The 12,505-nt window shown below is 44.6% G+C and overlaps 1 protein-coding gene across 10 annotated transcripts in view; it reads right to left on the reverse strand.

Annotated features, from left to right (window-relative positions):
- Positions 1-12,505, reverse strand: part of immp2l (inner mitochondrial membrane peptidase subunit 2) — a 660,141-nt gene that overhangs the window by 491,617 nt on the left and 156,019 nt on the right. The gene's annotated exons all lie outside the window — the stretch shown is intronic.

Genomic DNA, 12,505 nt, shown 5'->3' on the forward strand with positions numbered 1-12,505 from the left:
TTGCAAAATCACAGATAGCAGAGAAGCTGATCACAGATGACGGAAATGAAGACACACTCAAGGACTTTGAAGAGGAAAGGAAGGTTGAAGATGGGGCAGTATTTTGAGAAGACAGAGGAGTCGAAGGTGTATTTTTTCAGGGGGAGGAGGAAAAGGAAGGGGGAGAGGAAGGCAAATAAACCATTTACAGTTAGCATAGCTGGATGTAGGGTATTTAGCACTTTTGTGGCAATAGGGTGATGGGAGCTGGAAGTAGATCCTATGACAAAATGAGCTTAGAGAAACAGTGAGAACAGGAGAAAAACTCCAGGAAGGTGCAGATTTAGGGGCAGGTCAGGACAGTGCCTGGGGGAAAATATGGGCTGGTGGGGAAGAAGCAGCAAAGTCAAGTTAACAGATACTCAATATCAGTTAAAAAGTAAGAGAGCTCCTCACACTTGTATTTTGAGGTGAAGATGAAAGAAGTGTGGAACAGGTGAGGAGGGTTAAGAAGACAATTGGTATTGGTAAAAAGATGTCAGGTATTATCTTTTTGCTCTAGGATGATCCAGGAGTAGGGGGTATTTTGGGCAGGGAAGAAGGAGCCCAACAGTTATTGATGTGGTCCAGCCATATCTGGTGATGGACGGTCAAAAGAGTTGTGCACTCTTTAGGTTAAGATCTTCACCCTATGGGAGCAAGGTTGAAGGCTATAGCAAGGGAACTACCAGGATGGGAGATACTTAATGTTTTCCTGCAAAGGTGAAGGTATTGAAAAAATTCACAGTTGCGGAAGCATTGCAACAAATGGAATGCTAAAAGTTAGGCAATTGGCAGCTTGAAATTGCAACTTCAAACAATGGGATGGATTTGTTTCAAGGATGGATATAGAAGGAAATGGAGTTGGAAGGGAGTGGAGGGCTGGGGGTGATAAAAAAATTAGGAAGTGGTTTAAGATGGTCTTGTCTGAGAAGATGCAATTTGGGAAACCCAGTAAAATGGCAAGTTCAGGGGGTGGCTGCTATTAATGGCGGGGTAGTTTATATGAAGGCAGAAGTTTAGGAAGGACAGGAGGATTGTTCTGAGGATTGACCTTCAATTCCTGGAAACTCCAGGCTGATCCTGGAGGGTTGGCAACCTTAGTGCCCAATCCCACCCCGCCCTAAAATCTCTGGTTTACCTGAGTCAGAGATCCAATGCGCTCTTCATTGTGGGATTGCTTTCGGTCCCATCAGCACCCACCACTGAGTTCTGGCACTGCTGGGACTGCTAGAGCTGCTGGCTAATCAAATTGGTCCCAGCAGCTTTCAAAGGCAAGACATCCTCCTGCTGAAGGTGGCCTTTTCCAATGTTGGGTGGCAGGGGAGAGGATGGGTGGGAAGGCAATACAACTCATCGTAAAATGCAGCCCAAGGTGAACAAGACTCAGGAAAGGTACATTACAGTTATGGCACTAAACTTGAACCCAGGGATCTTGAGTTTGAATTCCATCATAGTTAGTTGTGCAACAGAATTCAGTAAACCTAGTAATGTGAGCTAGCACCAGAAAATAAAACAGACCAAGAAACCGCAGCTAATTTACTAATGGCCTGAGCTAGCACCAGGAAATAAAACAGACCAAGAAACCCCAGCTAATTTACTAATGCCCTTCAGGGAACATACATGTAACTAGTCTGCACTGCATGGTTAACTCTTAATGTGTCTGAAGTGTCTTAGTTGTACAAACAATTGCTATGAAACACCGTGTGAAGTATTTTAATGCAAGAAGCTATTGAACCCACACGTGTTAAAGAATATGGGTAAAGAGGAGCAAAATTGAGTTGTAATAGACAGCTTCAGTCAGACAATGGGCACTAATGCAGACAAAAAACCAGTCACTTACATCACATAAATGGCTGTTACTCAATTTTTAATGGAAAAATACTTTAATCAGATGTTGTCGCTAAATGCGTCATATTGGTGCAGTATGATGATGTACTAGCAGACTGAACCATTAAGTTATGATTTCAGATTTCATTCCCAAATCCACCTCATTCTCAACTAAATCACAGTTCTGAGGTGCTGAGCAAAGGCAACGATTATTTGCCACAGTAGGAGTAAAAATCAAAGGAAGAATCACTGCTGGCCTGTTCTTTGCCACCTTTTCATTGCAATGACATTTTCAGAATTCTGGAAGAAGATTCCTCATCATCCCTCCCAGTTTTAGTTATTTTGTGGGCACTTAACTAAAATATAATTTTTATAACTTTGCTTGGCAATCCTTTCTACCATACTGAACTGTCAAGATAGTAGGCAGCCAACATATTCCTTTTCCTTTGACATTTTCCTTTGACTGCACAATCCCGTGACCTCTACCACCTTCTCAATAACTCATCAAAATGGCACTGCTATAATCTGAAACACGATGTAAGGAGAACAGTTGCTATGAATTTATATATTTGTGAGACAGCAGTTGGATGGCAGGGCTAATTAATACAATAGTAATTATTATGGGCGGAAATCTCCCATACTGGACTAAGTCCTGTAGTGGGTGAGGGGGCGGGGGCGGAAACGAGGAGTGTTTCCCCGCAGAGGCCGACGGGAAGTCCTGTGGAATTGTGCATCCTCTTTGTCACTAATAATGCAGTTGGTGGTTTCCAGGTCTCTAGCTCAGCAGGGTGGGCTGGATGGCGCACGCTCCACTGTCATGTTTGGGCGCCATATTTAAAAAGTGCCTGGACATCCTTACTGTCAGCACTAGTTATTGAGATGCCAGGAAGGGGAGGTGAAGGTCCGGCGCTCAAGTTCAGTGACACCTCCCTGAACATACTCCTCAACCGTGCCAAGGTCAGGAGGGACATACTGTACTCGGCTGATGGGATGAGGAGGCCAAGCAGGGAAACAAAACCTGCATGGACACAGGTGGCCAATGCTGTAAGTGCCCAGGCTGTCCAGCCCAGGTCAACCATACAATGCTGGAAAAGGATGAACAACCTCATTCACTCCATCAGGGTAAGTAAAGCTTCAGCAGCTTGCACTAACCACAACAAAACTACATGGGCTTCAGTGGCAACAGCATAGTTGTGCCTCATGGCCCCACAGCAGTGCATCCATGCTGTGGCCACTGTGCTTCCTTCACCCTTCCACATATAGAGATCAATGCTAGATGAAGCCCGGGCAGTGGGAGAATGGGCTCAGGTGCAGAGGGCACCAGTAACCTCCCAAATCAGATGCCTATTTAAGCCTTGTCCTTGCATCTGGATGGGCTCAATGCTCTAGAGGGAGCTGGCCTACAATCCCTCAGGACAACTTGCAGAGCATTAATGCCATGCCACACAGTAAAGTGGGTTATCTCTAAGAGTGTAAGTATGAGAAATGAACATGAAATTGCTATGTAGATATGGATGCCACACACAATTCCTCTCAAACCCATCTTTTCTGTTGTCTTTGAGCAGAAGTTGAGGTACAACTGACAAGAACAAGAGCATACAGGGGGCAAGGTGGGGGCGCCGTAGCTGAGTCTGACGGCTCTCACGGTGTTTGAAGAGAGGCAGCCCAGCTGGCAAGTGTGACTGGGCAATTTGCGATGGGGAGCTTGGACTTGGGCCTCCACCCAGTAAGGATGCATCCATGCTACAGAAACCTGAGGACCAAGTGTACCTCCATGTTGGAGGCAGCTAGTGCTGTCACTTGCTCTCTCCTCTCTCACTCACAGTAGCCACCAGGAATAGGCCAAGGCCTGAGGCAGAGGACTCCCTTTCAGGCCTCAGAAGAAGACCTAGCCAGGAGAGAGGACAAGAGGAGAGATGTTCACTTGTAAAGGCATCACACCTGCACCCTCCACCAGCCCAGAGACACGCCTTGGTGGGTATGAGCTCAAGCATGGGAAGGGTCTCACACTCTGGGGTTCTCTGCACGGACACATGTCCACGACAGGAAGAGGCAGGGTCAGCCAAGCTCACCGGTACTCGGAGGGCTTCTGGGGAAGAGGCATCTGTGGGGTCTGACTCTGAAGACAGGCCTCTGGAATCGGCCTTCCAACTAATGGTGTTGAGTCAGCAAGAGGTTGGGAACATCAGGCAGAGATGTTGGAGACCCTCAACAAGGTGCCATGCGAGTTGGAGGAGTCCATCTGCCTGCTAGTTGATGAAGTGGTACTGACCTATGCACGCATCGAGGTTTCCATGGGGAGGTTAGTAGACTTCATGGAGATCCAAGTCCAACAGATCCCACCAAGAATCCCACCCCTAGAGCCACTGACCTGCCCGCCCTCCTCCTGCCAACCCCGAGTCTGTGTGTATCTACGCATCCTCACCAACAACCCTTGCTGTCCCTTCATGCGATACTTTTGCGCCCTCACCCTCCCACCCTACTGGCTCCTTTTGCCCCCTGTAACCCTCACCATTCCCTCATACCAGGCCTACCCTGAGTTCACTCTCCAGGAGTCAACAGTTCACAGACCTCTCCCTGTGAACCTCTTCACACCAGGATACCCCAATGTCCCTTCACATCTGGATACCCCCTCAAGCCCCTTCACACTAGGTACTGCAACCCCCATGTCCCTTCGCACCTGGACACCCCCATGACTTTGCACACCTGGACATAACCCCAGCCTGCTAGCAACCAACACGGCCCTTCAACCCCATCCCGCCATCGCCCTCCATTCCCTCTGCCATCTTACACACCTGTAATAAACTTTCCAGCACCACTGAACCACTAAAGCAACCCTCTATGCCTTCACTCCACCACCACCTCTTCAGTCCTCACCTAACCTTCTTTAATCCCCCACTCAAACAGACCCTTGCCACCCAACAGTAGCTCCTGCTACCTTCCACCTGCAGTTCGAGGATTATATCCCATGATGATGTCCTTGGAAGAAGGTTTGAAGGTTAAGCAATGTCCCAGGAACAAGGTCCAAAGGTTGAGTGAGGTTGCTGCATGGAGAACTCCCACCTTCTGGACTCTGCTTCATGGAGGACCACGTGGATGAAGCTCCACCCACCTTCTACTGCACGTGGTGCTCCTGAGTCCAGTAGCTGGAGGCCTCCATCTTCTTCTCAGATGTCCGTGAGCTGCCTAAGTCCTTCCTAATGTAGGTCACAACTTTTGCACGCCACATTGGTATACACATGTTCTCGATCTAGCGTCGCAGAGAACCAGGCATTGCGGGGGGGGGGGTGAGATTCCAGTCAAGCCTTCATCTGCATCCCATTAGCAGGATGAAGATCAGTTTCACACTGGCCTCTAGTGGGAATTGCGACCCGCCATGGTGGGCAGTATTGAAAGATCCTGCTGGCATGAAATTACAGCGGGTAAACTGATTTTTGGACCTCCCGCTGAATTCCACACCACCCCCCAACACCTGCCATTGATTGCGCTGGCAGGGGCATGTGAGAATTCCACCCTATATTACTGAATAGTTTGTTTAGGGTTGGGATTCAGTACATAAGACGGTAGCATTTTAAAAAATCAAAGACCTTTCAATCTGACTTTCATGGAGCAGATAACGAGTTTGACCTTTCCTTGCAGCTACTGAGTTAAGAATATATTAGAATTCTAAAGGGTGCAAATTAATGTGATATCAAGCATGCAAAAATAGTACATAATGATATTTTTCAAAACTGCAAAAATAATTTTTCTCTCAGTGGAAAAATACAGCATCTGTACTTTATCTACATATTTCCACCAAATATTTGTACCTCTCTAGATTCTTTGAAATTACACAACAGTTTGGCATGGCAGGGAAAATATAACTTCCATATCATGAAATGTCAATATTTAATTTTTAAACACATATTTTCAATAATACTGAATCCCAGCAGGATTAAATTAAAACTAAAGTTAAAGCAAAATACTGCAGATACTGGCAATTTGAAATAAAATCAAAAGGTGCTGGAAAAACTCAATAGGTCTGGCAGCTTCTGTGGAAAGAGAAACAGAGTTAATGTTTCAAGTCCAATATGACTCTTCTTCAGGTTCTGAAGAAGAGTCATTTTGGGCTCAAAACATTATTTTCAATAAAAACAGTATCAGTTGGCAGTCAAACCAAAAAGAAGCCCAGCACTTAGGTTTTCCTGTAGTTTTTATGTGGTAGGGAAGAGGGTTGTTCTTTGTGATTTGGCAAAACCGATCTCAGCTGATGCCACTCTGAATTATCCAACCACCGCCAACATTTATCCCTCAAGTAACACCAGAAGCAGATCATTATTGCACTACTGTTGTGGGACACTGCTGTATGCAAATTGTCTGCCAAGTTTCTTACATTACAACAGTGACTGAACTTTCAATGTCCTTCGTTAGATGTAAGATGCTTTGGGATATCCTGAAGTTATGAAAGGGGCTATATAAGTACAAGTTTTTTCTTATTTTATTTTTAAATGCTGAGCATCTGTAACACTTTCCTGTCCTAAGGAAGGGTCTTAGTCCCAAATATAAACTGGGTGCTGGCTGACCTGCTGCCGCTGGGTGTCTCATGTTCTTTTCTCTAATTTTCAAATTTCCAATATCTATAAAATTTTGTTTTTCAATCTTCGGTTCAATTTTTATTTTTCTAAATTGCTGATTGATCACAATCTTGCACTGGCTGGTTGATAACTAAGGAATGTGAAACATATACATATAACTACAGCCTAACAAAAGATTTATGGCGGAATTTTATGGTCCCTTCTGCTGGTGGGATTTTCCAATGCTGCCAAATTCACTGGACTTTCGAACGGCTCGCTGCATTTTACAGCCCCGCCCCCAACTACAGGGCCATAAAATTATGCCCTTAAACAACTGAAGAAATCTTTACTCTAACCTATTTCTCTTCCCTTGTAGTTTAAAAAGCCTTTATTTTAGCAAGCAATAATGTATGACAGGATAAACCTGTTGTTCGGCGTCATCTCTTAAAATGATATCCAGGCGATACCAGCAAGGAACTAAACAAATAAAATTGATTTATTTTTCCAGGGCAGAAAGTAAGTCAAACATAGATTTTCACACAGTCTGGATAGTAAAGTCCTAGTCATTGATTATGGCTCATGAGTTTTTGCCTTCCAATACAATAAAAGTTTCACAACTTTGTTATTTTTTTCCAACTTGTATGAAATATTTCTCTCCAATAAGAAGATTTTATTACACTATATAGGATGGTCTGGGCAGTAAAGATTAATTCTCTCATCAGCTACTGCAACTCTAATCTTGTTTTAATAAAGTGTGCAATTCAAACTTGATAAGTGACTTGTCAACCCATAGGTTATCTGAAAACAAAAGGCTTATTGACATTTTGGACTATGTTACCCATTTTCCCTTTATGTCATGAATTATGCAGCCTTAATGTCATTTAATGGTGTATGCAAACATTATATAGTGATCAACAGGTTACAGAACAATGCAACCCACAGAACACAGCCATAAACAAAATAAAATTCAGAAATGTATTATCACTCATTAATCACTGTCTTGTATAACTTCCTTTCTTAAGAAAGAAATAATCTGCATTTATCAATTTTTGAAGACCAAATTAACAAGAGTACTTCGGGGCACAAAAGCAAAAGCACTTTGCTTACTTCAGAGCATGCTTCAATGATGTGGCCTCCTCGAATAATTACAACTGCAGTTATCTGCAAGCCAAAGCAGACAATTAGGTATCAGTTAGACGGCTATAAAAACAAAAAAACTGCGGATGCTGGAAATCCAAAACAAAAACAAAAACAGAATTACCTGGAAAAACTCAGCAGGTCTGGCAGCATCGGCGGAGAAGAAAAGAGTTGACGTTTCGAGTCCTCATGACCCTTCGACAGAACTTGAGTTCGAGTCCAAGAAAGAGTTGAAATATAAGCTGGTTTAAGGTGTGTGTGTGGGGGGCGGAGAGAGAGAGAGAGAGAGAGAGGTGGAGTGGGGGTGTGGTTGTAGGGACAAACAAGCAGTGATAGAAGCAGATCATCAAAAGATGTCAACAACAATAATACAAAAGAACACATAGGTGTTAAAGTTAAAGTTGGTGATATTATCTAAAGGAATGTGCTAATTAAGAATGGATGGTAGGGCACTCAAGGTATAGCTCTAGTGGGGGTGGGGAGAGCATAAAAGATGTAAAAAAAAATAAAAAATAAAATAAATAAATAATTTTTTTTTTTCTTTTTCTCTTTTTATAATGGAAATAGGTGGGAAAAGGAAAATCTATATAATTTATTGGAAAAAAAAAGAAAAGGAAGGGGGAAACAGAAAGGGGGTGGGGATGGGGGAGGGAGCTCACGACCTAAAGTTGTTGAATTCAGTATTCAGTCCGGATGGCTGTAAAGTGCCTAGTCGGAAGATGAGGTGTTGTTCCTCCAGTTTGCGTTGGGCTTCACTGGAACAATGCAGCAAGCCAAGGACAGACATGTGGGCAAGAGAGCAGGGTGGAGTGTTAAAATGGCAAGCGACAGGGAGGTTTGGGTCATTCTTGCAGACAGACCGCAGGTGTTCTGCAAAGCGGTCGCCCAGTTTACGTTTGGTCTCTCCAATGTAGAGGAGACCACATTGGGAGCAACGAATGCAGTAGACTAAGTTGGGGGAAATGCAAGTGAAATGCTGCTTCACTTGAAAGGAGTGTTTGAGTCCTTGGACAGTGAGGAGAGAGGAAGTGAAGGGGCAGGTATTGCATCTTTTGCGAGGGCATGCGGTGGTGCCATAGGAGGGGGTTGAGGAGTAGGGGGTGATGGAGGAGTGGACCAGGGTGTCCCGGAGGGAGCGATCCCTATGGAATGCCGATAGGGGGGCTGAAGGGAAGATGTGTTTGGTGGTGGCATCATGCTGGAGTTGGCGGAAATGGCGGAGGATGATCCTTTGAATGCGGAGGCTGGTGGGGGTGATAAGTGAGGACAAGGGGGACCCTATCATGTTTCTGGGAGGGAGGAGAAGGCGTGAGGGCGGATGCGCGGGAGATGAGCCGGACACGGTTGAGGGCCCTGTCAACGACCGTGGGTGGAAAACCTCGGTTAAGGAAGAAGGAGGACATGTCAGAGGAACTGTTTTTGAAGGTAGCATCATCGGAACAGATGCGACGGAGGCGAAGGAACTGAGAGAATGGGATGGAGTCCTTACAGGAAGCGGGGTGTGAGGAGCTGTAGTCGAGGTAGCTGGTGGGTTTGTAATGGATATTGGTGGACAGTCTATCACCAGAGATTGAGGCAGAGAGGTCAAGGAAGGGAAGGGAAGTGTCAGAGATGGACCACGTGAAAATGATGGAGGGGTGGAGATTGGAAGCAAAATTAATAAAATTTTCCAAGTCCCGACGAGAGCATGAAGCGGCACCGAAGTAATCATCGATGTACCGGAGAAAGAGTTGTGGAAGGGGGCCAGAGTAGGACTAGAACAAGGAATGTTCCACATACCCCATAAAGAGACAGGCATAGCTGCGGGATCTGCTTCTATCACTGCTTGTTTGTCCCTACAACCACACCCCCACTCCACCTCTCTCTCTCTCTCTCTCTGCCCCCCACACACACACCTTAAACCAGCTTATACTTCAACTCTTTCTTGGACTCGAACTCAAGTTCTGTCGAAGGGTCATGAGGACTCGAAACATGAGGACTCTTCTCTTCTCCGCCGATGCTGCCAGACCTGCTGAGTTTTTCCAGGTAATTCTGTTTTTGTTTTTGTATCAGTTAGACGGCCTCAGTTCTGTGGAAGGGTCATGAGGACTCGAAACGTCAACTCTTTTCTTCTCCGCCGATGTTGCCAGACCTGCTGAGATTTACGGGTAATTCTATTTTTGGTTCTGGAACCTTTACCACTATCATAGAGAGCAAGGTCTGCACAACATACAAAAATGAGGGAAAGCCAAGAAAATTTATTTGAACCTCATGGACACCAGTGAAATGGTGATCTGCATGTTATGAAAGGGGGATGTGTTGCAGATATCTATCCAGGTTCAATGGTGTCAGTCACTCCCTGAATCACTTTCGTCACTGGCTTCTTATGGGAGTTGACTCCAACTGCCTTATATTTATGAATGTAGCAGTGGGATCCAGGATGCAACAATGAACTCCCATGTGTTCAAAATATTCAATGCCCCCACCTCCACTGCCTCCTGAGGCAAAGCTCCAAAGTCACACAACCCTCAGAGAAGAAAAAATGCTCCTCATCTCTGTCCTAAAAGGGCAACCCCTAATTTTAAAACAGTGCCCCCTAGTTCTGGACTCACCCACAAGAGGAAACAGCCTTTCATCATCTACCTTGTCAAGACCATTCAGAATCTTGTATACTTCAATCAATCACCCCTCACTCTTCTAAACTCCAGTGGAAACAAGCCCAGTCTGTCCAACCTTTCCTCATAAGGCAACCCACTCATTCAAGGTCTGGTAAATCTAGTAAACCTCTTCTGAACCACCTCCAACACATTTATATCCTCCTTAAGTAAGGAGACCAAGACTGCACTCAGTATTTGAAATGCTGTCTCAACAATGCCCTGTATAACTGAAGCACAACATCCTCACTTTTATGTTCAATTCCTCTAATAATAGAGGACAGCATTCCATTAGCCTTAGTAGTTCAAGAAGGTGGGTCACCACCACCATCTTAAGGGCATTTAGGGATGTGCAACAAACGCTGGCCCAGCCAGTACACCGTAAAAAGAATATGTATAAAAAAGATGAAATATGTGTAACACCGAGTTTGGTGAAGGGCGTCTGGTACAATCAGTACAACATTTAGCCTACCTAGATGGTGTTTTATTAATGACAAAAGTACACACTCTCCCTGACCAAGACAAAAGTTATTGCCCTACAGAGAACTCCTGTCTCCCTTTTTTGATTATCTGTCTTTATGTTTAAAAGCTCCTCTCCCTTGCCTACAAAAGATCAAAAGTAACAAAAAACAAAACAAAAACTGCTGGAAAAACTCAGCAGGTCTGACAGCATCTGCGGAGAGGAAGGCAAGAGTTAACATTTCGAGTCCGTATGACTCTTCATCAGAACCAAGATCAAAAGTGTTTGTCAACACCAAGGCGCTGTGAGGTTCTTCTGATTGACCAAACATCGCCAATGAATTATTTACTTACTGTTCATTGTCTGATAGAAACCATTCATTTGGCATCTTGCATGCTAATTGCCATTCTTCTGTCTACACAATTACAAATCAGCATTGGCTGTCTTGAACAGCTATCAACTCCAAGGCAGCTTTTGCTCAGCACCTATTGTAAAACATCCCCCCAAATCTTTTCGGTGGGGAAACAGCCAAAGAACTCTATACCATAACAATGCATATTTGCAGCCTATGTTAATCTTACTGTTATCTCCTGAATTGTCATTGTGTTTATCATCATTGTCTCACGGTAAAGGCTATTTCTTAATAGATCAATTATATACACAATCAATACATTTTGGTAGCTTTAGATTTAATGCAAAAATTGCATTTAAACATTTTAAAAATAAATCCATTGCAATCCCCATTTCAACTTTTGTAAATTATTTTTAGAAATTCAAAATGGATATTTTCATTGGATGCAGATTGTTCTCTCCCCAAAATGAAACATCATGGATAAAGTGCAGAATATAAGGCCTGCTTACATAGTATATTGAAGACGCTATATAAATGCAAAGTGTTATAACAGAGATAAAAGTAGGCAGTCTTGGTGGTGGAGAGGATGTCGGGAGGGAAACTCAGTTAAGGATGTTCCACATTCAGCCTCAGGCAGTGGCCTGGGGTCACGAAGAGGGACGGGTTTGATGGCTAGGGAATGGAATTTATGGTGGTGACGAAAGTCAATGGGCGAAATTTCCGGTGGCAAGTTTGAAGGCGGGAGGGGCATTTAATCAGCAATTAGTTACTATTTAAGGACCTCATCCTGCCATGGCTGCGTGGTATTCATCATGAAAGGGAACCCAGAAAGTAAATTCACGCCAAATTTGCTGGTGGGGCTCCGGTAGGCAGCCCATTATTCAAAGGCACTCAGTGCCTGAGCGAGGGAATCAGCATCAGGAAATGTTGGGGTGGGGGGTGGGGGTTCACTGCGGGCCACCCCACAGGCCTTTTTGCCAACCCAACCTCCAGCCAGTGACCATCCCCCCACGATCCCCATCCTGCCCTCATTCACATAAGACCTGCATCCCTTGGTAATCCCAGGCCTCTTATGAGTGCAGCAGCCACTGCTCCAGGTGGCACTGAGCCAGGAGAGCCGCTGCCGCCTTTGATTAGCTGGAAGTTCTCAGGGGCGGGATTTCCGCACTCGGAGTCCTAAATCCCGGGGAAGGCCTGTGATGGGCACTTAATTCCAGCGAGCCTCAATGAAGGCAAAGCGAGGCTTTCGTTGGTTCTCCAGCCATCGAGTGAGCCCAATGGCTTCAGTCTTCCCAAATTGTATTTGGGAAAAGTCTTGCCCATCCAGTACTTGATGTCAAACAGGGCATATTAAACTTTCTGCAATTTTATCGAACTATAATAATTCCTTGAAAAAATACAGAGATGCCGCATAGAAAAGTTGTGCTTTTTTTTTAAAAGCTTAAGCGATCTCAGTCATCACAAATGTCCAAATTAACTCAACTTTTCCCATTAAAACAGTTAAATCCATATATGTGCAAGC

The sequence above is a fragment of the Carcharodon carcharias genome, chromosome 21, assembly GCF_017639515.1.
Source record: "Carcharodon carcharias isolate sCarCar2 chromosome 21, sCarCar2.pri, whole genome shotgun sequence".
NCBI lineage: Eukaryota > Metazoa > Chordata > Chondrichthyes > Lamniformes > Lamnidae > Carcharodon > Carcharodon carcharias.